The 27,357-nt window shown below is 42.3% G+C and overlaps 1 protein-coding gene across 2 annotated transcripts in view; it reads left to right on the forward strand.

The window, feature by feature from the left end:
* The first annotated feature begins 22,813 nt into the window (after nt 1–22,813).
* The window catches only part of KCNJ6 (potassium inwardly rectifying channel subfamily J member 6), a 178,881-nt gene continuing 174,337 nt past the window's right edge, over nt 22,814–27,357 (forward strand). Inside the window, exon 1 of one of the 2 annotated variants that reach the window (XM_061453598.1) lies at nt 22,814–23,469. The gene's annotated coding sequence lies outside the window, so the exon portion shown is untranslated. The remainder of the gene's footprint in view (nt 23,470–27,357) is intronic. The other variant, XM_061453599.1, reaches the window with a different exon arrangement.

A 27,357-nucleotide genomic window follows, 5' to 3' on the forward strand; every position in this document is an offset into this window, starting at 1 on the left:
CCCATCAAATTCTGTTAGGAGGCATGGAAGCAATGACAAAACCTATGCAGTAACTTTAGCTTTGTTCATCATCTGACTTATTTACTGTTGCTAGGTAAAGTAGTCTTCTGAAAGACTGAGTGAAAAATCACCCCTCAAAAATTGAAGGTAAAACGCATGCATGAAAATGCAAAGGGCCAGGATGAGTCAGGGTACCAGTGCAAAAATCTTTTGATTCCGTGTCATTGTTGGTCATGTTTGACCAACCTTATAGCCTTCTATGAGCAAGTAACTAGGTGGCTGGATGATGGTAGAGCGGTAGATGTGTTTTTTCTTGATTTCAGTAAGGCATTTGATACTGTCTCCCACAGCATCCTCATAGATAAGCTAAGGAAGTGTGGGCTTGATGATCAGGTAGTGAGGTGGATCAAGAACTGGTTGGCAGGAAGAAAGCAGAGAGATGTGGTCAATGGGGCAGAATCTAACTGGAAGTCTGTGGCTAGTGGAGTTCCTCAGGGGTCGGTGCCGGGACCAGTGCTGTTTAATATTTTCATCAACGACCTGGATGAGGGAACTGAGTGTACCCTCAGCAAGTTTACTGATGATACTAAACTGGGAGGACTGGCTGACACACCAGAGGGCTGTGTTGCCATTCAGCGAGACCTGGACAGGCTGGAGAGTTGGGCAGGGAGAAACTTGATGAAATTCAACAAGGGCAAGTGTAGAGTCTTGCATCTGGGGAAGAACAACCCCATGTATCAGTACAGGTTGGGGGCTGACCTGCTGGACAGTAGTGAAGGGGAAAGGGACCTGGGGGTCCTGGTGGATAGGAGAATGACCATGAGCCAGCAATGTGCCCTTGTGGCCAAGAAGGCCAATGGCATCCTAGGGTGCATTAGAAAGGGTGTGGTTAGTAGGTCAAGAGAGATCCTCCTCCCCCTCTACTCTGCCTTGGTGAGGCTGCATCTGGAATATTGTGTCCATTTCTGGGCCCCTCAGTTCAAGAAGGACAGGGAATTGTTTGAAAGTGTCCAGTGCAGAGCCACAAAGATGATTAAGGGAGTGGAACATGTCCCTTATGAGGAGAGGCTGAGGGAGCTGGGACTCTTTAGCTTGGAGAAGAGGAGACTGAGGGGTGACCTCATCAGTGTTTACAAATATGTAAAGGGTGAGTGTCAGGATGATGGAGCTAGGTTTTTGTCAGTGATGTCCAGTAATAGGACAAGGGGCAATGGGTGTAAACTGGAGCATAGGAGGTTCCATGTGAACATCAGGAAAAATTTCTTTACTGTGAGAGTGACAGAGCACTGGAATGGGTTGCCCAGGGGGGTTGTGGAGTCTCCCACGTTGGAGATATTCAAGGCCCGCTTGGACAAGTTCCTGTGTGATGTACTCTAGGTTACCCTGCTCTTGCAGGAGGGTTGGACTAGATGATCTTTTGAGGTCCCTTCCAACCCTTGGGATTCTGTGATTCTGTTCCTAGACCAGCGGAGACTTCAAGTTAATGCTGGTTCTTCAAATTATTGTATAAAGGAAGTTGGCAGTTTTGGTTCAACCGTCATAGAAAAAGGTCCTCCACATTACCGAGGTCACTGCTGTCATTAACAACCAGGTTCCCTGCAGTTAGCAAGGGGTAAAAGGTTGGAACTAAGGTAGTGAACAACTTACCTCTGTGAACACAAGTGTTTCCTCCAAGTAACAATTGCCAGGGAAGCAAAGAAAGGCTGGACTTCTGGTCTTAATGTTTTATGCATACAGAAGACAAAAAAAAAAGGGAGGGGGAAAGGAGAGAAGAAGGCGGAAAGAGATCAAGGACCTGTGTACCCAAAGAGGCTCACAATTATGACATTCCCAGCGGAAGCTGAAAAACAGACAAGAATTTCCATATGAACCTTTCATTTACATATTTGCATAAAGCTTGAGGAAAAACACTGAAAAGAAAATAAGCCTTGTCTGTAGCCAAGATAATGAATTCTACCATGCTTCTTTCATTTACATTTGATGATATGAAGTTTGAAAAATACATCATCTTCAGTTATTCTGCAGGCAATATGGACACAGAGAAATTCTGCTCCCATGCAGCTCATTCGCAAGGCCAGCAATACTTAAGACTTAAAAACCTTAGCAGAATTTAAACAAAATATATGCTTTTCTCTATGAAAGTTTACATCTATTTTTATTTTCTGATAATTTAACCTCAGCAGTAACGAGAACAGATTCAGTAAGCTTATCCCTCAGCTGCTGAAAATTAAGACCATAGACAGAAGGATGACGTAGGCATGTGGCTCAGACAGGTAAGCCCTTCAAAACAAGAGCCACTTCACACTTGTGAGATATAGCCAGGTAAAGTCTACTAAAATGAGACATCTGTATTTTGAAAAATCAAACTCCTTCGTATGAAAGAGAACATTGCCCTTTCCAGGTCAAGAATATTATAGTGCTAAGTCTAAGTACTTTTGTTTTTGCCACCTTAGGATCTTCTGTGAATCCATTAAAACAGGAAAAAACTACCACTGCAGTATGAAAAGACCCTCCTTAGGCTTTCACCCTTCTTAGGGAGAAAAAAATCAGGCATGGATCTGAAGACTTTCTTTACTAGTAGAAGCATTCTGATTTTACGTCTTAGAAAGCTTTCTATATTTTCCATATACCCTGTCATATGAAGAAAATCACTATATATTCTTATTTTCCTCAACATACCAAATGACATTGAGATTTTCTTACCAAGCGCAGTCATAACTGTTAGGATATATTCAGGTCCAGTCTTCCATGCTCATTGCTCTGTGTCCTCTGACAGAATTGCAGAGGTCTGGTGTTTGCAGGTTTTACTACAGAAGGGCCAAAATCAACAGCCATTTCTTGCAGTCTTGGATTCACTGTGCAACTGTCATTTACTCTGCTTCAAAGCAGATGGCCCCTATTTGAGGATATGAATAGGATGTGTAGGCAAAGAGCTATCTAGGAAGCAAAATTTGACCTGCTCAACTCCAAATAAGCAACTTGAGCAAGGTTGCCAGCAATTATGGTTGACCATCACTTCAGTAAACTGTTATATCAGTTAGTCTGTCTATCTAGTCTAAAAGGACCTTGTACACAAAAACAGAGAAAGCAAGTCACCTCTCAGCAACTTGCAAAATATTATTAAAACCAAAACAGGTGACCAGCTTGGTATCCAGACTCAGTGCTCAGCAGTCCCAAGGCATGTACCTCTCATTTCCTCTCCTCCTCACCACTCCACTAATTCCCTTTATATTCAAGTATCTACAAATGAACTTTAATTTGGGGGAGGGAGGGAGAGTGGGAAATCATCAAAACCACCAAAAATTCCATCCAATATGCTTTCCCATTGTTTATTTTTTAGTTACATCTAATGTTTTTGTTCTCAGTAGCAGGCAGGAACAGAGAAAACAAACTCCATTCTTTGTCAGAATCTCACTCGTAAATCCTATGCAAGATAGTGTAAACTCATGTGCACTGTTACAGTCTCTTTTAGCAAGGAAATCTGTTCCCTTGCAAATGAAAACGCTGAAATGGATATTAACCATGACTCCTTCTACTAAATATTCAGAGCTATGTATTTATCACTGCTTAAAATCCCTGCATGTTTAAAATCTAATTCATAAAACCTAAGTTTTCTGTATTTCACATTAGCCTAATAAAATATGTACACTTATGGTAAGGATTTTATATATATATATATATATATATATATATATATATATAATTACAGGTTTGAATAAATACGGAAAAATGGAACGCAGGACTTCCCTGTAGCATTTATCCGGATGCAAGCTTATACAAACATACCTGCCTGCATGGCAAAAAACAAGTAAACCCATTAATATGTTGGATGTCTGGCTTCCCTATTATCAATCTTGTGTTTACATAATCTTCACTTGTTTACCATATACACAGCTCTTCTCAAATTAAATAAATATGTGGAAATACATATATGTTCCATACTTGGGTCACTTTGGTGACCCAATCAGTCACTTTTCCTCTGTTACTAGTAAATATCTGCACACTGTCAGCATGACAGGCAAAATACTTAGGACAGTTTGCATTAATGATACTGTCGAAGATGGTACTGAGCAATAGACATTGTTTTTTGGTTGACGTGCAGCCAGGATTTGCTGATGATAAACATGACAAAAACTGAAATATATAGCTTTTAAGAATAACAGCACAGCTGCACATCAGAACTGTGTTCTGAATATAGAAAAATACCTGTAAAAATTAAGCATACAGCTGGTCATAAATCCGTAATACTCTTCTGTCCAAAATTCTGACAAGCTGAAGAAAATCCTCTGAAAAATACAGTTTTCCAGATTCCAGTCTGATACACCACGGGAAAATTCAGTTTAGCATAACAAGAGAATAATCTCACAAGGCATGTTTTAAAGCGTAGAGCAAGATAACAAGTGTACCCAGCATAAATTGCATGAGTATCTGTGTACACTAATTATTTGATTACAAAAAGCCATGAAGGAGAAGACAGTGCTGCAAATTACAGCACCCAGCATAAGCACCAGGAAGCCCGAGATGTTTTGATCAATACCTTCAAACAACTTCTTTCCAATTATAAACTTCAAACTTTGTCACTTCTGTATAAAATAATGAGGTCTATGTTTCATGTAGTGTCATGTGTCAGGGATGATACTCAGGAGATACATCATTAAAATGACTGGATTAAAATTAAAAACGTAGTGTAGGAGGAAGAGAGGGAAGCAAGAAAGGAGGTTAGGAAGCTACATTTCAGGAATGATGCTCAAAACACTTTCTGCTTTGGTCAATCTTATATTGTTTCAGTCAATACTGAATCACATTCCTAAGAGATATATATACTGTAAAATCTGTAGAGATCTTTTTATAGGCATACTGAAAAGTATTATTAGTTTATATTCTAATCTTCGCTAAGTATTTTAGTAATACGATCTAATGAATAACAGAAACAACCGTGTTTTCACACTATAATTGCATTACATGTAATTCACCCCTGTGAATTCCTTACCAGATGGTGTATTGGTGGAATTTAGTGGATATATAAACGATAGATTTGGACTGAAATAAAATCAACTTTTGCTTGTGAAATGTATTTTGCATTCCATTACTGATTTCAGCACAATACTCTGAAATGTAAAAGCTGGAAAATCAGCAGAGGGAAATAACAAAGGAGTGTTAACGCACCCTACAAATGAATCACTGCAATTCATGCTCATCATAGACTATATTTTTCTGCATGCTCAGCTCTCACTGATGTAGTGAAAGTGGGAGACAAAATTACGAGGTTTGTGGAGGACACAATGAATGGTAAATAATATTGAGGACTGATCAGTTATACAAAGTGATGTGAAATGCTTGTTAAGCTGAACATATTGAAGAATTATGCAGGTAAAGAGTAGAAAAATCAAAGTTACAGGAGCAAACCTTGTAATTTTCAGCTGGTAAAACTTGTCAGACCTTGAGAATAGACACCACAGTCTTGACTGGCAGAGTCTGCACAACAGGCTCAAAGTCACAGGAGTCACATAGCTCAGCAAAAAAATATATGTTAACATGGTGCTTGTATTTCCACAGGGAGAAGTAGCAAGAACACGATTTTATAATGGCAGTGGCAAGAGTGATATGGTTTTGTTACGATCAGCTTTACAATCCACATTCCAGAAAGAATAAATTAAAAATGGGAGAGATCTACAGGAAAAAAAACAAATATACTCAATGGTTGGAGAAACCAATGTACAGTTTGAGAGATGGAGATTTGACCAAATGAGACAGTTAACAAGAATAGCTGAATAGAACAGACTATTTCAGTTGGAAGGGACCTACAATGATCATGTAATCTAACTATCTGACCAATTCAATGCTTATCAGGTTAAAACATGTTCTTAAGGGCATTGTCCAAATGCCTCTTAAACAGTGACAGGCTTGGGGCATTAGCCACTTCCCTAGGTAGCCTGCTCCACTGTTTGAACAACCTCTCAGCAAAGAAATGTTTCCCCATGTCTAGTCTAAACCTCCCCAGGTGCAGCACTGAACTGTTCTCATGTGTCCTGTCACTGAATACTTGGGAGAAGAGGTTGGCACCTCTCTATATCCCTTCCTCAGGAAGCTGTAGAGAGCAATGTGGTCACCCCTCGGCCTCCTTTTCTCCAAACTAGACAAGCCCAAAGTCCTTAGTTCCTCCTTCCAGCTCCTTAACCAGCTTTGTTGCCTTCCTCTGGACACATTCAAGGACCTTCAGACACTTCTTAAACTATGGGGCCTAGAACTGCATCCAGCTCTCAAGGTGAGGTTGCATCAATGCCGAATGCAGCAGGATAATGACCTCTTTTGACTGGCTAGTTATACAGTGTTTAATGCACCAGGATAGCACAGTAACCCAACTACTGTTTGAAATATCCTGAAGACGAGAAAATACTTGATAATAAAGGAAACTTCAGTCTAGTGCAAATGTGCCTTATGAATGATAAATAAATTCACACCAGATTTAAGGCACATATTTTTAACAGAATTGTGTTTAATCATATGAAAAATACCATGATGCTTTTCATTCACAAGAGGATGAGGGGAGTTATCTGGAATATATGCTTTAAAAAATGATTCAAAACCTGGGCAAAAGTCTTTGATAAAAGTTTTGAAGGATGAAATATTAGATATTTGGGTGATCATTCTGAACCTTAAAATCTCAACATGGTATTCATGGACCAAATGTAGCTGACAATAGTCCTTTCCTAGAGACAGAAACCAAGGCAGAGATGCTACTTTTTGAGTAAATTAATTGTGTATTGGGTTTTACAATTTTATTTTGTGACCTTTAAGATCCATTTTTTCAGTAAAAGAAAATATTAGGGATGATGCCTATGGCTTTTTCTCCCTTTGGTATTATTTAAATAACTACCTCCAGTGAAATCAATTTAAGCTTTACTACAAATGGTATCCACCACTGAAGCTGGGATTTTCATGAAATTAGGCTTTTTGGTGGGATGCAGACTCGTATTTCCCATAACTCCTTAAGTGCAACAAAGACTGGAGGATTTTGCTGTTAATCTTGAAAAAATGACAGCCATAAAAAATGTTGACTCATCTCACCAGTGGATCTAAAAAACCACCATTAGGCTGTTATCACTAGGAACAACACTGTGTGGGTTGTGCATGTGCAAATGATCACAAAATCACAGCTGGTATTTCTAATTCTGTCCAAGCCAACAGATACATGTTCTCAGAAGTATCTGAGATAATTACACAAACTAAATCAAACCCAAATACTGAATTCCCGAGAGAAAGAATCTTTAACATGTGTCATACATAACTATTGAACCATTTACTTTCCATCTGTGTACTTTCTAATTTTTCTTGTCACACATTCTAATCACTAATAATGCTCATAACCAGATCATGTTTACACCACTTACGTCCATCACTCCAGACCCTGCTGAGAGACTACACAAACTTGCTACTCTAGCATCCTCTCTAGAGCGATTGCATGATAATTCAACTTGAAACTTCTGCAGGCATTAAACCAGAAAATTACTCTGTATCACAAAGAACATTGCCATTGTGTAGTGGATACTACACAAGAAATTGCTTTTTGAATAAATGCTTTTTCTTTCACTGGTTTGCCATCACATGATGAAAAGCATCACTTTTCTCACATATTGCATTTCAAGACAGACTCCATTCAGATGACATGCAATGGTTACAATTACAGCTTTAAATCCAGAGTGGAGCTAGTCTTCTTACAATGAATGTAATTCACAAGAACTTTTACAATAGTGACAGGGAGAAAACTTCTTTTCTAATGTAACAATTCCCATTGCAGCATTTCATCTTTCCACAATCCAGAACATAGAGGCTTTTCAGCACCAGAGGGACATGAAGATTTCCATAAAGCCTTATGCATGCAAGAAGAGGAATTCGAAGCTGGGGAGAAGGAAAGAAAAGGCAAAAAGCTGTGGCAGTGTGTACCAATTCAATTGCTAGAGCTCTGTTTATACTAAATGCGACCCTGTGAGTAATTGACTCATAAATAGCTCTCATGTTATATGCAAAAAGTAATTAACAGAAAAAAACAGGCTGAACATAATTTTTTTCATAATTCAAGTTTTTTACTCAATGCTGAGTAGAATTAATACAGTTTATTTTGCTTACATTCATCATTCAATTTCTTGAAAACTAATTTTTAAAATAGTTTTAAAATCATATACCAAGCAGCCTGTTCTATGAAGATATATATATGATAGTATGGGGCATAGATTCTACAAGTACCTTTGAAACACTCATACCAGCTGTGATATCTGATGTACACATACTCTGCATATTATACACCTATATTTATATATAGACTTGTAAAAACAAATGCATCATTTTGTCTTGTTTTCTCCAAGTCATGGTCAGAAGATGTGCAATCACAGGATGAACTAAAGCTCAACCTCCAAGTGATTCACTCCAGCTGCTGTTACCCATAGACAGAGCACAATTCCACCCTGAGATATTCATGCAGGTCTCCTAAAAGCACTAGGAATCACTAAGGTTGGCCATAGGACTGTATCTGTAACTAAATCTGAGAACTAAAATTATTCCATGGGTTAGATTGCTTACATTTTTCTCTCCATGTGTGTTCGTTCCACTAGGCAGGGAGAAGGCTCTTGTTTAGCACCTCTAAATAAAGATGCTGAATAACTGACAGTTTATTTATGAAATATTGTATCATTTGGTGTAACTACAGCTGGCACAAAAATGCCTTAAACATATGTGATTGTTTGCAAACCTGTCCAGTGAAGGTGAAAACAGTAATGTTTTTTGTCTAACCTTTTGCACTTTAAAATGTTGAATATAAATCACAAAGCTTTGCAAGTTATATCTTTTCAAAACACTCTGCTTAAAATATGCATAGAAAATATGCATTATGTTATAAGTACACACATAAGCAGTTTATACTGTATTGCCTGTTTTGTAAGTGGGAGTTGATCATACAAGCGCTTAAGATGCATTACCATAAAGCAGCAGGACTCCGTCTCTGTGGTTACTTAAAAGTGGCTTTAGAGCTAAGCTGAAAAGCAAATTGATAAACTACAAATAAATCACTCGCCCTTAGAAATGTATTCAGGGACAAGTTAAGTGCAAAACAGTTAGGAAGGCTGAGAGGCAAACTCCACCTCTGCCCAACACTGGGGCAGGGCACACAAACATGCCCTTGCCTGCTGAGCAGACAAGCTCCACTCTGCTTTGCTTAACCCAGCTATCTGCCTGTATCCCATCTGCTGCACCAACGTTATCACATACAAGCCTGACACCAGCCAAATGAGAGGGTTAGTGTCCCTCCTCCATGGCTGCTAGAACCACCTGCTGGCAGAGCAGATGGGATTTGTTGACAGATTGAACCTCCGTAGACTACCTGCCCGACAAAGCTGGGTCTGAAGGGGTTCATCAGCCATCTGAGCATAAAGCTGCATGTTAGCCTGCATCACTGTGTACAGAGACTTGCTTCTGAGCAATTCCTATGTGAAAGATGTGATTTTTCCCATGGTCACATATCAAATGATTGACAGAGTGGGAAGCAGAATTCAGGAGTCCCAGATCAAAGTATCCTAATTTATAACTAATAGAGACAGAAAGCCACAATGGGAGATGAGGCTGTCTCTGTCAGTCTTCAGGGAAAGAATCCTGCTGACAAGGAGAAGTATTTCACTGTTCAGTGTAAATTTGATTTCTAAATGAACAGACATTCTTAGAAAGGATTACTTAAGACTCCTTCAATATTTGCACATCTTCTGTCTCCATGTTTCTAGCAGCTCAGCACGTCATTAGAGCCCTGCTGATTTTAATGACTGGTTGCCAGAAAATGGTGCAACTAGAATAAAATGGGGTGCTGGCTGTGCTGAGTAAGCTACTGTCGTTTATTCGCGGGGTGGACATGGTGTCACAAGCACAGAAGGTGCACACAAGTTCAAGCTGTCTTCTTCCCTTCATCTTCCACGTCAGTGCTTTGTTTTTAACATTATTCGGACACCTCAGGTCTCAGCAGTAAGTCTGAAATGTAAAAGTCAGCATTTCCACGGTACAAAATCCAAAATCCATTTAGGAAACAAAATGTCTTCCACTGAAATAAAAACAATGCTGTGAACTACAGCAGCAGCAATCAGAGTTGAAAGAACTGAAAGCCAGTTTTTAACCTACAATGTTTTATAGCGAATCAAAGAACTAACTACTTACATGAACAGGAGGTGTGGATTTCATGTATCTATACATCAGAATGCAAATACATGCTACAATTATATTCTTATGCATATTAACATTTAATAACTTGTGTTATTTAATTTATGTACGTAAACTATATTTTACTATATAGTACCATATTTTCATGACCATATTTTCTTCTATTAAGCAGATCCTACTTTCTTTATCATGAATGGAGACATAAAATACAGATGAACTTGTGAACCCATTTTACTGCAGTCCATAACAACTGTTAGGTTAGAGGGGAAAAAAAAACAAACAATATGGACAGTCAAGACCCAGTGTCCTGAGAAGCTTCCCTGATGAACAAGTAAAAGAGTACTTCTGAGGCAATAAAATACTACATAAATCTTCCAAGAAACAGATGAGAAAATGAGCAACTCATCTCAACCCCACTGAAGAAACACCTTTTTTAAAGTGTTTAGTTATTTTTTAACTACAGCTAACCAGTAAAATGAATCAATATAAGCTATAAAAGAGATGACCGCATAGGGTGTGAGGATAAATTTTGACAGTTCAGAAAAAAGAAGAGCCAGAGCAAAGTGAGAACAGCAAAGTTCTGCTGATCTCCCGAGGCAAGTGAGATGGTCTTTTGTTACAGGTGACAGGTTTTTTATCCCCAGATAATTAGAAGAGTTAATACGTTGCTACAAATAAATGTGGGTTGAAAAATAAACTCCATAAGTTGACCATCAGTCTTTTTTTCCTAATGACTGCAAACAAAGTTGTCTTGTATGATATAAATGACACCACACTGCATGTCATGCAATTGTTTCCAAACATACCTTAATTAGTGTCAGATCCAACCTTCAGTCAGTGGATCATTGAGGTCAGGATTGGGGATTTATAATCTAGTCAATTTACACTTATCTCCCCACAGAGTCAGAACTGCAGAGGGGCCTCTAATCAGAAGTGTTTCCTCCTACACAACCTTACAACTCAAACAGGACAGTTCGCCTGTCCACAGACCAAGCTAGGTTTCCTTGTCAGCTGGAGGCAAACTAAGACTACCTGAACATGCTTCAATCAGTACCGGTTTTCAGCAGGAACTTTGGTGTTTGGGTAAGCAAAATCTCATTAAAATTATCTACTGCAAACAGAAAAGCACCTACTTTTGTCAAAAGCTGACTACTAGAGAAGTTTTCTTTTGTCTAGTAAAGGAAAACCACTTGAAGCTTTATCATGAAAATCCAGTCTTTCTCATACGCCAGTGGCCCTGTTCTGAACTGTGAGGTGGGCCACTGAAATCTCCCAAGGCATGCCACAGACACAGGATGCACAACAGGGGTGGAGTTAAAACCTGTGGTGCACCAGAGGTTTTGCAGGCTACTACCAGAGGTGTGGCAGGCTACTAGCCCACAGACAGAATGGTGGTGATAGGAAAAATCCCAACTGTAGCATCTGCTATGTACAAATAGGTCTCTTTTCAGCCAATTTTTTTATGCAGAACAAATGCCACCGCTTCAAAAAAATCTTATACATAAGTAAAGCAAGACTGTCAAACAGAAACACAGAATCAGAACCGTTCAGGTTGGAAAACACCTTCAAGACCATTGAGTCCAACCATTAACCTAGCACTGCCAAGTCTACCACTAAACCATGTCCCTAAGCGCCACATCTATATATCTTTCAAACACCTCCAAGGATGGTGACTCAACCACTTCCTTGAGCAGACATTTTTATTAATATCCAATCGAAACTTTCCCTGGCACAGCTTGAGGCCCCTTCGTCTCATCCTATCACTTGTTACCTGGGAGAACAGACTGACACTAACCTTGCTACAGCCTACTCTCAGGTTGTAGAGAGCAATAAGGCCTTCTCTGACTCTCCTTTTCTCCAGGCTAAACAGCCACAGTTCCCTCAGCTGCTCCTCACAATACTTGAGGTTTAGACCATTCTCCAGCTTTGTTGCCCTTCTTCGGACACAATCCAGCACTTCAGTGTCTGTTTTGGAGTGATGGGCCCATAACTGAAGACAGTATTCCAGGTGTAGCCTCACCACTGTTGAGTACAGGGGGATAATTCCTTTCTTAGTCCTGCTGGCCACATTATTTCTGATATGCACCAGGATGCTATTTAGCCTTCTTGTCCACCTGGGCATGTTCAGCCATCTGTCAACCAACACCCCTAGGTTGTTTTCCACTGGGAAGCTTTCCAGCCACTTTTCCCCAAGCCTATAGGATCACAACATGAGGTGGTTGTGACCCAAGTGCAGGACTCAGCAGCAAGCCTTCTTAAACCTCATACAATTGGCCTCAGTCCATCAATCCTGCCTGCCCACATCCTTCAAAGACACAGACATGCTGTTCAGCCAAAAGACTTCAAAACACCCTCTCAAAAACATCAGCACTCTCAAAGTACCTGATCCAAATGTATTAAGTCAGAAAGACTCCATTAGCACCAACTCTTTCTATTTGATCCCCCACATTAAGGTGGAAATTGTATTCCTTTAAAATACCCCAATGAAATTAAAGAGTGTTTCCAGTGAAAATGTCTTCATGATCTCCTATTACAGAAGCTGTACTTTTGTTATTTAACCAGAAATGCCGAAATTTATGTCAATGTAGTGTATTTCACTCCATGCTAAATTCTTTAAACATTTTGATGTTTAAGCCCCACAAGTGGTAGTTCCTTCTTTGTTTGAAAATAAACTATCTGCTTTTCAGTGCTTGAGCTACAGTAGGTGGAAATGAATTTAGACCCTGGCAAATCAGGAAGAATCCACCAAATTATTGACAGCTTAAACTACAGAGTGCTAGAGAAGCCCTGACTGCTTCAGGCTACTGGCCACCATTTGGAAAGGCGACTAAAAGATTTTTAACTTACAGCTATCCTATTTATATATATATTTATTTTTTTCTTTTTTGGTAAGACCTTCTTATAGACTTTTTGCTGAAGAGTAAGGATCCTACAAAGCAGAACAAAGCCAGAAAGGCATGTGGCATAGCACCAAAGAGAGAGGACAGTCAACAGGGACAAGAACAAGAGTAAAGTTAGGGAGCAAAAGCAGTAAGAAGAGGATACTGAAGGAAAAATAACCAGCTTCCCCAGAAGCCTCCAGATGCCACTCCAGAAGCCCTTCTGAGAGTTTTACATGAGTGAGTGCCCAGGGAATAGGCCCATGGATACCAACAGGCAAAGTCCTTTCTGACATGGTTCTTCCTGGGTGGGAGAATGGAATTCTACCAGAAACAGGCTGACCAAGCTACGTACAAAAGGACCTTCCCTGTATGGGTCATAGCATTGAAAACAGCCCACACGTGGCATGGCACAGGGGAACAACAAGATATTTCTGTGTCTGGGTTTATAGAGTCTTTGGCTTCTCTCTGGAGGCTGCCAGCAAGGTTACCAGTGACTGCCAAGTGTAGCAATGGTGTCATTATGGAAACACCTGTCCAAGGGACCACAGCAATACAGCTCACCCACGAAGGCCGACAAACAACAGATGGTAGCAAGTTTTGATCAGTACCAACATGGACTGGATTTGAACCAGCAAGTTAGAAGTAAAAAGGTTGCCAGCTCATTTCTTACTCTTTTCAGCTATTTTTTCCCCCTGTTAACATTATATATTATGTATTACCTTACATGAAGTCCTAGAGAAGGACTCGATTAAAAAAAAAAACAGCTTTCTCTTTGCTGTGTAATACAAAATAAAACTGGCAAACTTGGATGCCTACTGTTTACATTTTACAGTAAGAGGGCAATTTCACACTGCCTACTACTGCTGCTGCAATATTTCCATACCCACTTTTTTTTTGTTTGTTTGTTTTAACTCAGTTCATGCCAGAATTAAAATGAGAAGACTCATCAAAAATGTCAGGTCTTCTCCATTATGAGGAGTCTGTGCCAACCCTCTGCCTGCATTTCTGTTGTGTTATGATATTGATCCGTTTACAAAACCAGGTCAGCTCTGTGGCTGGCCTAGATGAAACAGCAGGGATCCATCCCTTACCCAATTCCTGCTGCCTGTCAGCCAACCCCAGCTACTGTGCTCCTGCCCACTACTTGCTCCACATGTGGTCGTAGGTCTGGTTTTACTAACCCAACTGTTTCCACCAGTGTCACTCAAGGCATAGGATTCCTTAATACTTAAAATCATCTGTCTTGCTCTCACTCAGACATCTTTCACTGTCCGCAGAAAGCCAATGAATCAAAGGTGAAGCAGAAAGCTAAAACTTAAAAACATCCAAGCAGATTGCTGAAAGCACACGTTGTAGGGCAGGCATGCTGCAGTGATGTGTGGGTGGCCGGCTGCTTGTCTGGCTGCCTGCCTGCCACTCTTCGCACATCGGCAGGACACCTCCAGGTTGCTGCTGTACCATAACCAGCCTCAATGGCACAGGCTGCCAACACTTCAGGAGACAGGCACAGGCCTCTTGGGTTTGGAGAGCTTTTGGATCTGCAGTTATTTAGGATTCTATTTATGAGCGTGTTGTGTAATAAAAAAGTGTGCTGGGGGAAAAGAGTGGCTTTTCCGTACCTCAGACATTATTACTTGGACAGAAATAAAATTATAAGCCTTTATCACCACTTAGGAGTGGAAAGCACTGGAGTCTATAAACCCCCTGAGTAAAATCTTAACCTTGTGGAAAGCAAAGGCAAAATTACTGTTGACATGAATAAAGCCAGGATCTCACTCTATATATTTGTGTGTGTTTGCATAGGTGTGGTTACATTTGCATAGAGAACCAGGATTACATATTAACTGTCAAGCAAAGATTGCAGCAAAGACTGCCCACAGCATTACTGAAGCTTATGGAAATATTCCTGAGATTCTCACTTCCTTTGAAGCTACCAGTAAGAGCCAAATAAAAGTCTCCCAAACCAAATATGAGTTTTGGTTTAAATATAATTTATGTGTAAAATAGCATGCTTGAGTAATTACATGGTTTTTTGTTGTTTTCTGAGATTAATATTCACTTGGTAAAATGAAAGTAAGAGTGCATTATTCTGTGTTCTATTAAATCACGTTAGTCACTGAGCTTTAAGTGGCCTTCTCAGTTGGAAATAAATCTACAACATTGGCTAGTAAGATTTGACTGTAGATACCATATAAAAGCAAACTGGTTGTGAATGCCTTATTTTTAATGCAGCATTTATTATTTTGTGTGTGTAATTTCTGGCTTTCTCAGAAGAAAGATATATGTAGCTTCGTGTTGCTTTTCAAGCAAAAAATAAGAATGTAAAATTTGTGATATAATCATTCCTAACTCACTCATTTGCTTATTCTAACATCTACATGGAATTAGATCTATGAATTTTAAGGAATTAACCTGTTTGGTTTTTTTCACTTAAGCACTTTCTGTCAAAGGCAAATCCCTCAGTGATGCTAATGACTACAGATCCTTTGGCATACATGGAAATACAAGTAACTCCACTGGAAATCTGCTCCAGGTAACCAAAATACTGCTTTTCTTAACATCTGCTAAGTTTCACATTAAGTTGCATCTGGGTTGCATTGACTTTTCTCGGTTTTTCTCACATAGCCACACATCTGCTCCCACACAACTTGCTGGTGACCTCCTTCTGACTGAACCGAAATGGAACCCTTTTTCCAGGTTTGCCACCTCAGCCCTTCTCTTGCTTCTCAAGAAGCCATTCCAGTCAGTCATCTTTCAGTCTTCACAGTCCATTGTATCACAGGACAGGATTCATTTCAACTAATTCTAGCTGTTCTGGTGCAGGTATCTAATCTACACTTGTTGTAAAATCCCTCAGAGAGACTCCAGAGAAGGAAATACGAACAGGGGATAATTTCTCTCATCTTTACTGCAATCAGATCCTGAGCTGCCCAGGTTGCTGAGTACCTTTTCCTCATGGCAAACTCCACAAAAACCTAAGACACTTTCAAATTTTGAAAGGCAAGGATGTTGCTGAGCACAAACTAAGATAATGGACTTTTAGATGGTAAAAGCTGATATATGACAAAAAAAGACAGAACAGAAATAGAAAGGACTTAGTTCCTGCTTTCACCCCTGATCCTTTCCTTGCTTCAATGGAGGGCCTCAACCCACTCAGGGAGTGGTGGCAGACACTGGCTTATCCTCCTGCTCCAGGAGCACATTTTTTGCTGTATCTCATCCCCAGGAGATGGGTCCTTCCTGATTCTTTCAGCAGTTTCTCAAGCTGTCCTCTAACCATAAGCCCTGAGCACCATGATGGGAACTTCTCCCTGCTTCCTCTGCTTCCCTGACTCAGTAGTTTCTGGCACCTGGTCCCCTGAGAAGGCCCTGCAGCTTCCCTCAAGAAGGTGCAATCTCCCCTTCCTTGTGGACAGATTTAGGGCAAACTCTTCAGGAGATGTGCCAGGTGAGGAATTCCAGGAGCTCACCCAAGGCTTTCAATACCACTTTGCATCATATGGAAGAGCTGGAAGGGGGAAGTATCTCACAGTCTGGACTGTTACTTTGAGTAACCAGTTCACCTCCATTTTTTTAGCAGCACTTGATTGTGACCATGATGTCTGTCAGTGCTGGCTTTTTTGACTACTTCTTTGTTTACTCAATAGAGCAGTTTATAATTATCATTTTGGAAACACAAGTTTTCCTCTTTGCTTTTATAGCTGATCATATTTTCTAAGCTTTTTAGCCCTTTCAGTTTCAATACCCTTCATAACACTGGCAGGATTCACCCTAAGCAACAAATCATCTTTCCAGTCGCAATGGCAGGGTGCTGAGCTTTGTTTCTCACCCACAGTCAAACACAGACCTTCCCCTACCTTCAGTCACCTTTTCCTGCAACATGCAGCCTATTCCCTAGTAACACCAATTTGCTATTCGAGTCTGTGGTAGTGAATTCTTGCACATATGGAGAGGTCGGTGGCAGAGGAGTGTCTTCTGGACACAACCAGTCAGCCCTGCTGTGAAATGACTCCAGAATCAGAGCAAGTACCACAGAATCATTCTGATTTTGCAGCAAGAAGGATCCACCATAATTTTCAATACCTTACTTTAGACTTTGAACAACCAGACTCCTCATCTGTTTTTTAGCTTTCTCCTTTTGAAGTAGGTTATTTCCTTTCTCCTACTTGGGTGAGGCAGTAATTCACTAAGAAGAGGAGGGCACACACAGCCAAAACTATTTTATGTTGCAGAGTGGGAAAGTACCTGCAAAATGTGTTAATTGCACAAATTGAGGCACTACTGTGTGCAAAACAGGAAGACTGGGTATATCACAGTGAATTGCATGTCCTTGAAAACTAGAGTGAAGTAACAGGTATGCGATGAGATTTAACAGTACAAAGTGCGGAGTCATGAATTAAACAGAAACCCCTGCCCTCGGGTATGAATGTGTTTGGACTGACAAGGAAAAAGAAGGAATTGACTGGTATCTTCCTCAGTCATAGGATAAAAAGGCCACGAGTGCAATGTAACTGTAAAGAAGTAAATGTGATCCTACATCACATCAGCTAGGATGCTTCCTGTCAGGAGAAGGGAATATTGCTTCTGTTGAACATGACACTGATGAGCCCTTTACAGTAAAACTGTCACAATTCTGGTCTCCAGCACCAGATAAATTTAAACTGATATTGTACAGTGGGGGAACAACAGGCTGATAAGGAGAATGGAGAGCTCAGAGTAGAAGGGACAAATAGCAAGAACTGGTCTAGCTCAACCTAGAAACATAAAGAATAAGAGGGGATTACATTATTTAACTTGAAACTGAAAGAAGGTGGATTTAGATTAGATAAAAGGAAGAAGTTCTTCTCTGTGAGGGTGATAAAGTGCTGGAACACGTTGCCCTGAGAAGCTGGGCCCCATCCCTGGAAATGTTCATGGCCAGGTTGGACTGGGCTTTGAGCACCTAGGTCTAGTGGAAGGTGTCCCTGCCTGTGGCAGGGGTCTGGAAATAGATGTTCTTTAAGGTCGCTATCAACCCAAACCATTCTATGATTCTAAATGGGAAGCTGAAGTAGAAATGGGAAGCAAAGGAAATGGAAACGGAAAGACAGATGCAACGGCAAAGAAGCAGTGATGGACTGCTCTATAATAAGCATAAGGAAGACCACAAATGCATTATTTAGCCCAACCTTTGTAACAAAAATTTACCTGTTGAAAATTAAAATTCAGAGTTGATTAAGAAATCCCATCCAAACAAGAGAGCTGAAGGGAGTCACTTGAGATTTAAAGAGTTGAAATAATTACTCTCAAAAGGAACACAAGGGGATTAAAATTAAACAAGCCTTGATTAATTAAATTTGTTTGTAAGGGGGGGGGAACAGTTTCACACAGTTGGTATGTGTCCTGCAGTTCACAAAGAAAGAAGAATACTTAGAAAAATATTTGTTGTCCAACCATGAAGCTACACTATCCAGGAAGATGGTTTGCACATCAAATTGGGATACTGTGGGAAAGATGGGGCGACTTTGCTTCTGCATGCAGCAAAATTCCAAGCTTGCCATTGCATTTCTGTGATGGTTGCAAAACAGCTTTACATAAGCAGCTTTTATAACGCTCCATGCAGATCAATAGCTTTAGGTTGGAGTATTTTTTTTTCCCCCCTAATCTCCTATTACAAGAGTACTTGATTGTAGACAGGAAAGTTGCTTCATTGTGTCAGGTTCTATCAAAAAATATGAGGAAAGATGGACTTTACCCTGCAGAATACAGAAGATAGATAAAGGGCAAAGGGGAGAAGGTTATTGCAAACCTCTCCATAATACACTTTGGCAACTCTGACACCTAACTCCATATTTATAGCAATTCCCTATCTTGACATCTAGAAATGGGAAGGATAGCAAGGGAAATAGGAGATTTTGCACAGTAAAGCAATCTTAAGTATCGGGCAGGTTTTCAAAACAGCTGTGCTAGGTTTACCAGATTGCATTATGGAAATGTTAGACACCAAAAAATCATGCATTGATGTGTAAATAAGGAAAAAAAATGGGGGTGGTAGGCTGGGAAAGAGAATTCCCTCTGGTATTCCTCCTGCCAGAAAACAAAATCAGACAGCTTCCACCCACTAGTCTCTCCTTATCTCCCCTTCAGTTTCCAATGGCTTGCTCTGCAAAATTTCCCCAGCTCCAACAAGCCATAAAACCTACTGAGGATTTAAAATTACTGTTAGATTAGCAAATTTTGACCCTTTGTCAATATTATCAGGTTGTGTGAACCAAAACTGTTTAGCTGATCTTTAAGCAGATATTTCCAACCATAGCTTTTCTTACTGTTGTGCAAAAAAGCTCTCAGTGTTGCCATATGGTCTGAAGCAATATCTAGACTTACACTTCCTAGGCCAGTGAGAAAAAAACGTAATAACAAGAGGAGGAGCAAAGAAGGCTGTAGGCAAAGTGGCTTCTCCAAAGCTTTGATTGGAGAAGGAAACAGATTTGTTTCCTTTGTGCATTAAAACATTCCCATGCCTGATCTTCACATGATTTTCATTTGTGATGGTGTCTAAGAGCTGTGGGTCACGGTCAGCTGGCCATCTGGATGTCAAAGTGTACATCTTTGTCATAAAACTAGATGCTTTCTCGTGCTCAGGAGTGAGTGGTTTTGATATCTCCAGGTGTCATAATTTTGAGAAGAACATTGGACAAACTTTGTCTTACAGCTAAACAGCAACCCTTCAACGAGGCACATTAAAAAACACTGACTATAAAATAATTGAAACTCAGAGTTTATGTATGAAACACTATTCTGCGGCCAAAATTCCTCTGTAGGCTCATTTTTTATTCATCTACTAACCCCTTCCAGATGAAAGCAGGGATGTATACCAACAAAATTAAACATTTCAGAACTTGAAGGGAAGAACCAATACCTCTGACTCAATTTCATCAGACTTCAAATATGCAATGCTGTTTGTCATGCATGGGATTCATTCGCAAAATGCACACAGCAAACAAAAATCCATACACGTAGGATTGGTGCAGGTGATCCAGCGCATCAGAAACTACATCATAGACAGCAAGCTGATGGCATTGCATACACCTTATGGATGTGAATTAAATAATGTTAAAACAAAGCTGCACAAGCTTGCAGGATAAATTCATGGGAATAACACGTGTGTTCACATTTCACACTGGCAGCTGTAGCTTCACTGAAATACAAGTATCTCCAGCTGCAAGCATACATCAAAATCACTCATAAGGAGGTGCTGGCAGGTGACTTCCCCATGTGTAAATGCCATGTTGCACTGGCAAAGTGAAAACTAGAGGGGGATAGTCATGCATCAGATCCTAGATTAGGCAGCTAGTCTCTCTAAATAATCTCTTCACAACCTCTGGACAATCCATGTACAATTACAATTACCAGGAGGCAAGGGAGAGAAAACCCTCCAGAGGGAAATTCAGAACTGAAGTTTATTCCAGGTGCACTGAGTAGCCCCCCATGGGCTCCTCTCTTCAAGTAAAACAGACTCCCAAAGTGAACTCCTAAGGTTAGTTATCTAAAGTAGGATGTAACAATCCCCTCTACCACTTATCAACTTTTTATCCTCTACTTTTCCTCGTGTTTAAAACATGTACTGTCTAAAACCAATTCCAAAAGCCTCAAGCTGAAATAAACTTTGGATCCTGACACAGACTGTTCCTTTGGGCAAAGCACGAGTCTGGTGAAGTCAAGTTGTTTCTGGAACTATCCATCCAAAGGGTAGTGGAGGGGATCTCTGAGTCAAAGCCCATTAACTGAAATCACACTGAACAAGCAACATGGATTTACAGACTGCCAGTTCGAGCACTGCTTTGTCCTTCAACTGAAACAGAAAGGAAAAAGAAATCTGAGCAACGTACCAGCCAAGCATTTGCCTGGGACCTTAAGAAAGTAGCCGGCATCTTTTATGTATGTGCTAGCTTAAGTATTAACAGACTTTGAGAGGTTCTGCAGTGAGATTCATGGAGCTGGTTTAGAAAAAAACTGCAACTGAGACAAACAGATTGAAGGGGGACAGCAGGCTAAGGATAAAATAATTATTTGTGCACCTGCTCAAGAGCTGGTTTAGTTTGTGTGCCATTTGGAAAGCACGAGGGTTTGTGCAATTTAATGATGTTATGGTTCCAAGCTCAATGTAAGCACCCGTATGCTGCTACTCCTGAAATATTTAACAATTAATAGAGATAAAAGGCCCTATCACACAACACATTGTGTCAGGATCATGAAGTCAGGAAGGATAAGCTCATACATATCCTTCCTTGTTCCATAGAAACCCTTTCTCTATTTAGAATATGCCCACTTTTCCTGCTGTGTTGTCAAATGAAAGCATGAAAAATGAATAACAAGTGGAGCAGGCTCTAGAAAAGCAGCTTCAGCTTGGAGAACAGATATTGTTCCAGTAGATACGCCCCTAGCACAAGGGAAGAGATTTAAGCAACAGTAGTTTGCAAGAAGAAACAAATAGGCATGCAAATCTCCAAGGAAGAAGAGGCCCCATATTGCTCTTTTCAGTGAGGTTCCCTTTTATGGAAAAAGCCTAAGAAAGTAGAACACAGCCATTTTTTACACTAGCTTGATATAATAGATACTTAACACAAACACATGGATTCAGAGGAGATTAGACAGAGAAAAAAAAAGATTCCCAGAAAGTACATAAATACATTAGGAAATGTAGGAAGGTGTGAAGAGGAAGGGTGAGGTGAGAAAGGAACTGCAAATAAGGAAATTTTACAAGCTAAAGCAGTGCTGGTTTAAAATACTACTTTTGTCTCCGAAGGAGAAAAAAATATCACTGGTGATCCATGGCCACAGAATATGGATGAGCTATGGAGCTGGGTTTGCAGCTAATCTCAGGGAAAAAAAAAAAATACAGAGAAACTGCTATGACTGGTGCAAGTGCAGATTGCTATTTATGTTACCTGAAAAGCCACAACCCCATTCTGCTTCCCATTGGGTACATTAGTTGGGAATATGGCTAATTTGACAGAATGTAGACACAAAAGCTAAAGTATAAGGTGGAATTGTCTGGAAAGGATGCATCCTACACAAAAAAAAAATGATAAGGATAATGTCTAGCAGATGACTTCTTAGTTCTACTTTTCAGCTAGGTTTTCTAGGAAAATGAGGCCTAAGTCAAGTGCCTGTTAATGTCTGAATATTGTGCACCTGCTGGTTTGCCTGTCAGCTGTCCTTCCTTCTCAGGAATATGTTGGCCAATTTCAATCAAACCAGAGAGCTCAAAAGTAGTGTCAAAGATACTCCCTTCCTACAGACTGAATCAGCAGGGAGTGTGTGTAAAGGTGCTAGAAACATAGAATGGTTTGTGTTGGAAGGGACCTTAAAGCTCATCTAGATCTACTCCCTTGCCGTGGGCAGGGACACCTTCCACTAGATCAGGTTGCTGAAAGCCCCGTACAAAAGATGCTGTTAAGGGCCCTAAAGGAGACAGAGGCTTGTTTGCGCTGCCGGATCGGCCCTTATTACGCGCCAAGAAGCTTCGTGGGACAAAATCCCAGACCCCGCCGGTCACCTGGATGCACCTGTGGTTCCTTCTGACGCCCTGCCGGGGACGACTCACCTTGGGAAGGCGGGACGGTCCCGCGGCAGACGGCGGGGGGAGAGCTAGTGCACGCACTGCCAGGGGGGTGGGGGGAGCAAAGCCGGGGCCTCGCCCCCTCCCACACCCGCCGTGTCATCTACTCCCGCGGGCACCAGCGGAGCCCTCCGCCGGGGACAGCTCTGTGCCTCGGCTGCCCCAGAGGCAGCCTGCCCGGGCCGGGGGGCGGTGCAGGCAGCGGGCAGGACCCCCTCCAGCGGAAGGACCGCACCGCCCCCACCGCCCCGCGCTGCCCGCAGGTGGCGCTGCCGGCAGCCGCTCTCCGACCCGAAGCTGCCGCCGCAGCTGCCGCCGCGCCGGCTGGGCTAGAGCAGCCCCCCGGAGCCGGCCGCAGCCCCTGGGCCCGCCCGCGGCTGCCTCCGAGGGGCCGCGCCTCCCCCGCCCGCCCCGCGGGCTCCGCGCCGCCTCCCCCCTATCCACGGACACGCGGGCACGCGCGGCGCTGCCGCGGCCGTCCGGTCGCTCTCTGCACTCCCCGCGCTCGCTGCTGGCGGTGCGAAGCGGTCCGGAGCGAAGCTCCGCAGCCAGCTGGTGCCGCTGCCCCGGCGTGCCCGTCTGCGCGGCGGCGGAGCGGCGCGGGAAGTGGGCGAGCGGCGTGGGGAATGGAGACGCCCGACAGCATCCCCGAGGCCGTGTGACAGCAGCAGCGCTCACACGCGCACACGCACCAGCCGGCCCGAAGCCGGAGCCGGTGCAGAGCCGGGCAGCACCGCCCTGCCCCGTCCCAAGGGGAGCCGGCATGGAGTGAGAGCAGCGTGTGGCCGCCAGGTAAGGAGGGAAGGGTTACCCAAAGGGTAGAGGAAGAAGTGCGGGATCGGGGCTTGTGTATTGATGCCTTTACCCTTACGGATCGTTGCCGCCGCGTTTTTTCAGCTCTATCGCCTCCCTAGAAACGCCCTTCCTCAAGCCCCTCGGTAGCCACAGCGGCGGTTCCGGGAGTCAAGGGACGCGTTACTTATGTAACCGGGGGTCGAGCAGTCTCGGCCGCTTTCCGCTGGGCAAGCGGCGAGGTGGAGCCGCGGCCGATGGGGACACGAAGGGTGCCCGGGCTGGCCCCGGAGCGCCGTTTCCAGCTGCCGTCGCGGGAGCCTCCCGCCCGGGAACCCCGGCCCCACGCCATCGGCAGAGCGCTGCCGCCGCGACGGGGCCGGGATTCCGCCGGGCTCCTCGAGCCTCGGGACTAAACCGCGGGCACCGGAGGGCGGGAGCTACCGGAGACGACGTCCCGCCTGGCCGCCCCCTCTCCAGCGGCTCTCCAGCGGCAGCGCCGAAGCCGGAAAGAACTTCAGAGGGGTTCGGAGGGAGATGCTCTTTTGGCTGTTTCCGTCTCACTCCTCCTCTGGGAGGGCACTGGGGCCCCGCCGCTGCTCGCCGGGGAGTTGAGGTCTTTCTGGGCTGAGGGCTGCCGGGGCAAGGCTGAGAGGAGCCTGAGCTAGGTTGAGGGATCCGTGCGGCCCCGACCCCGATGGGTAGGCAGGGAGAGGAGAGCCTCCGCTGGAGACAGCGAGAACGGTGGGGAGGAGGGATGTTCATGAAGGGGTGCCCGTCTCTTCTTGATCGGAGGGAGAGCGAGCTCCGTATCACCATGGCGACCTGAGGGAGGAAAGAGCTAAATAAATAAATAAGTAGGAGATAACTCCCCCCTTTCTCTCCCCCCGCCGCTGCCCCTTCTTGCCAAGTCAGGTCCCAAAGGTGGGGAGCAAGGCACCACAGGCAAAACTTTTCTCTCGTGGTAAAATGGGGTGGCGATGGACCGGGGGGACCGAGATGGGGAAGGGGCGGCCCCATCCGGCTCAGGGAACCGCGGTTGCGGGGACCCAGGTGCCCCCGAGTTGCTGCGCCTGGAGGCTTTTGTCCGGTCGCGGCAGGAGGAGAAAGCTGCTTCGGGAAGAGCTCCCCACTGCTGCTCCCCGCTGTGTCCACCATGCCCCCAGCCGCCCGCTGCCAGTTTGCAGGCCCCTCCGTACACCGCAACCCGCGGAAGCTTTGTTTGCGGCCCTGCTTCAGCACCGCGGACAGTGGCAACAGCACCCGGGACAGCGCCGAGGCCGGTAGTCCTGACGGCGGGCAGGAAGCCGGCCAGGGTCTTTGGGTTGGGGCCCTGCGCTGGGAGGACTGAGGGCACCACCCGCTGCTGTCCCCGTGCCAGAAGCGGCTGCCTTTCTCTGCCAGAGCCCGCCTTGAGCACGGTGCTGCTTCCCACTGGGTGCAGGGAGCCAGAGAAAGCCGCACCTCGGGCCACGAAACTTTCCTGAGCCAAATGCATGGAGGAGCTGAGAGCAAACATGTTAACAAATGTTAACATCTTTCACACGAACTTGCTCGAGGTTGCTTCTTACAACTCTTTCCCAGAGGTTGCTTCTTAAGACTCTTTCACAGGGGTTCTCTGTTACGGCTAACTGGTTCCCCAGCAGGACTGTTCACATACATGACATTCATAAAACATGTCCTGCAGAAATTGAAAAATATGTGCTCTTGACTTGTTTTCCTTAAGAAAACTTGTTGAGAAATTGCACTTGGCAAAATTTCACTTGAAGGAATTGCACTTTTAGCTTAAGAAGCTATCTTATTGCTGAGGTGCAAGATTAGAGAGCTGGAGTTTGTGCTGGTCAGACAGACACAATCAGCTAATCATTAAAACACCTCCTGTTAAAGAACTGTTCTCCTTAGACATTTGGTGACCAGTTTAAAGCACTACACAAAGTTGGGGGGGAAAGTATTCAGGTTAGTGATAATTCACCAAAAACAAAAGCACTGATAGGTTGTAAATTATTGGCTTGGTTTTCCTATACGTATCTCATGCTAGTAGTTACATATGCAATTATTGCTTCAGACTACCAAAAAAAAAAAAATCTAGAAAAGCAAACAGCATAATGAATAATATTCACTGGGGAAGGTAGAGATGGATTAGTCACTTTTATGTGTTCACTGTGTCAGGATGTTCTTTTTTCATTAAGAAAACAAGATTTATTTAATCTTGCCTCAGTCCTGATAGGCAGTAAACTATAGGTACATGTAGAATTATTGGGTTTTGAGACCAAATCCCCAGCCTTTTCAGGTTAGGCTTTAACTATAAGCTGTCAAATCACACAAACGACTGGGTTCCTTCTTTGTTATGAATTGTCTGTTTCAAATAAGTCTTAGCTTAAGCAGTGGCAACCACACAGGTGAGTCCTATTCAAGTATGGACGTTTGTCAGGATTTGTGCTTATACAGTGACTCCAAGCAAATTCATCTTTAAGAATAAAAAGTTGAAGACTTTTTAACTGTAGATCCACATTTTGCCCTAGCTACACTTCTTAACAAGCCGAGTGAACCAATGAGTTAAGCCTTTATGGAAATGGAGACCTGAATTTCTCAGTGACAGGCCTCACATTTTCAGACCTATATCACGGGTAGTATGAAAATAAAGGACAGAACTGAAAGTATGGGCTTGGAAACTCGCTATTTTCCTGTGGGAAAATGAGGAGAAGTAATAGAATACAACTCTTCAGGGCATTTGCTAGATCATTTATAATACTTGAAGCTATTGATTGTGTTATATAAGGCAATACTCCTGCAGTGTGAGAATAATTTTATCAGATAATTACAAAAATATTTAGCCTTATAAGCAACATAAGAAAAAAGTCATAGAAAAATCAAAAGAAAATCCCACAATTACAACCTCAATCAGTTTAGTAAAAGGCAGAATTTTTTGTACAATTACTGCCAGTGCATTTACATCATGTTCAATATGAGCTTCAAAAGATACATAATTTCACTGCAGAAAACGCTTGTTTTTCATAAGCACATATTTGTAGCCTTGTTTTATATTCATTGCATTGAAACATGGTGTTTTGGAAGGAAGACAAGATCTCTCCTTCAGAGTATGCAAGAGAAATAGAATTTCATTTATATTTTCATAAAACATCCATCACAAGGGATTTATTCAAATTTTTCACAGATACAAGCTCTATGTTGTTTTTTTCACCTTTAAAGTACTTAGAAACTCTGGACACTGTTGGTGTAAGGTTACTGAGTTTGTCATGATCTTCTCTTGGTATTTTTACTTATACAAGCAGATTTCTATTCAGGAGTTGTTTACATGCTTCTATAAAAGTAAGAAGTAAAAGAATTCATAATAGCATTTTCCCACATAAACTATGTCCCACATAAATTAAGTAATAAGGTTGAAGCATAATAGAGAACATTTTTTTTATATATATATATATTTATTTTCATTGTTGTTAAAAGCTTGGGAGCTCTGTTCAGTGTTTTCCTCATCTGCTTGCTACTGAATGTTGCTTTTTAATTGGGACAATTAGACACTGGCAGTTTTAAAGAAGAGATATTGTTTAGGTTAATGTGTTTGCTACATTTATGTGGATGTACAATTTTTATTGATGGAGGCAGTTTGATATTAGAGAATAATAATCCTAGTATATTAAGTGTCAATATCTAAATATTGATCATGCAGAAAAAGACTGATGTTTCCCAAACAATGAATGCTAAATTTACCAAACAGTAAACACAAGAAAAATAGTTTTAATCTCATTCTCACTTGATAGTAAATTCCTGGAAGATTTTTTTTTTTCCTTTTTTCCCCCAAAAAAGCCATCAGATGCTTTCCTGGAATGCTATTGCTATTGGAAATACAATTTTATTACATGTGTGTTT

This window comes from Pezoporus flaviventris, unplaced genomic scaffold (genome assembly GCF_033815535.1).
Source record: "Pezoporus flaviventris isolate CSIRO_AGI_PZ_B2104156 unplaced genomic scaffold, CSIRO_AGI_Pfla_v1 ptg000015l, whole genome shotgun sequence".
NCBI lineage: Eukaryota > Metazoa > Chordata > Aves > Psittaciformes > Psittacidae > Pezoporus > Pezoporus flaviventris.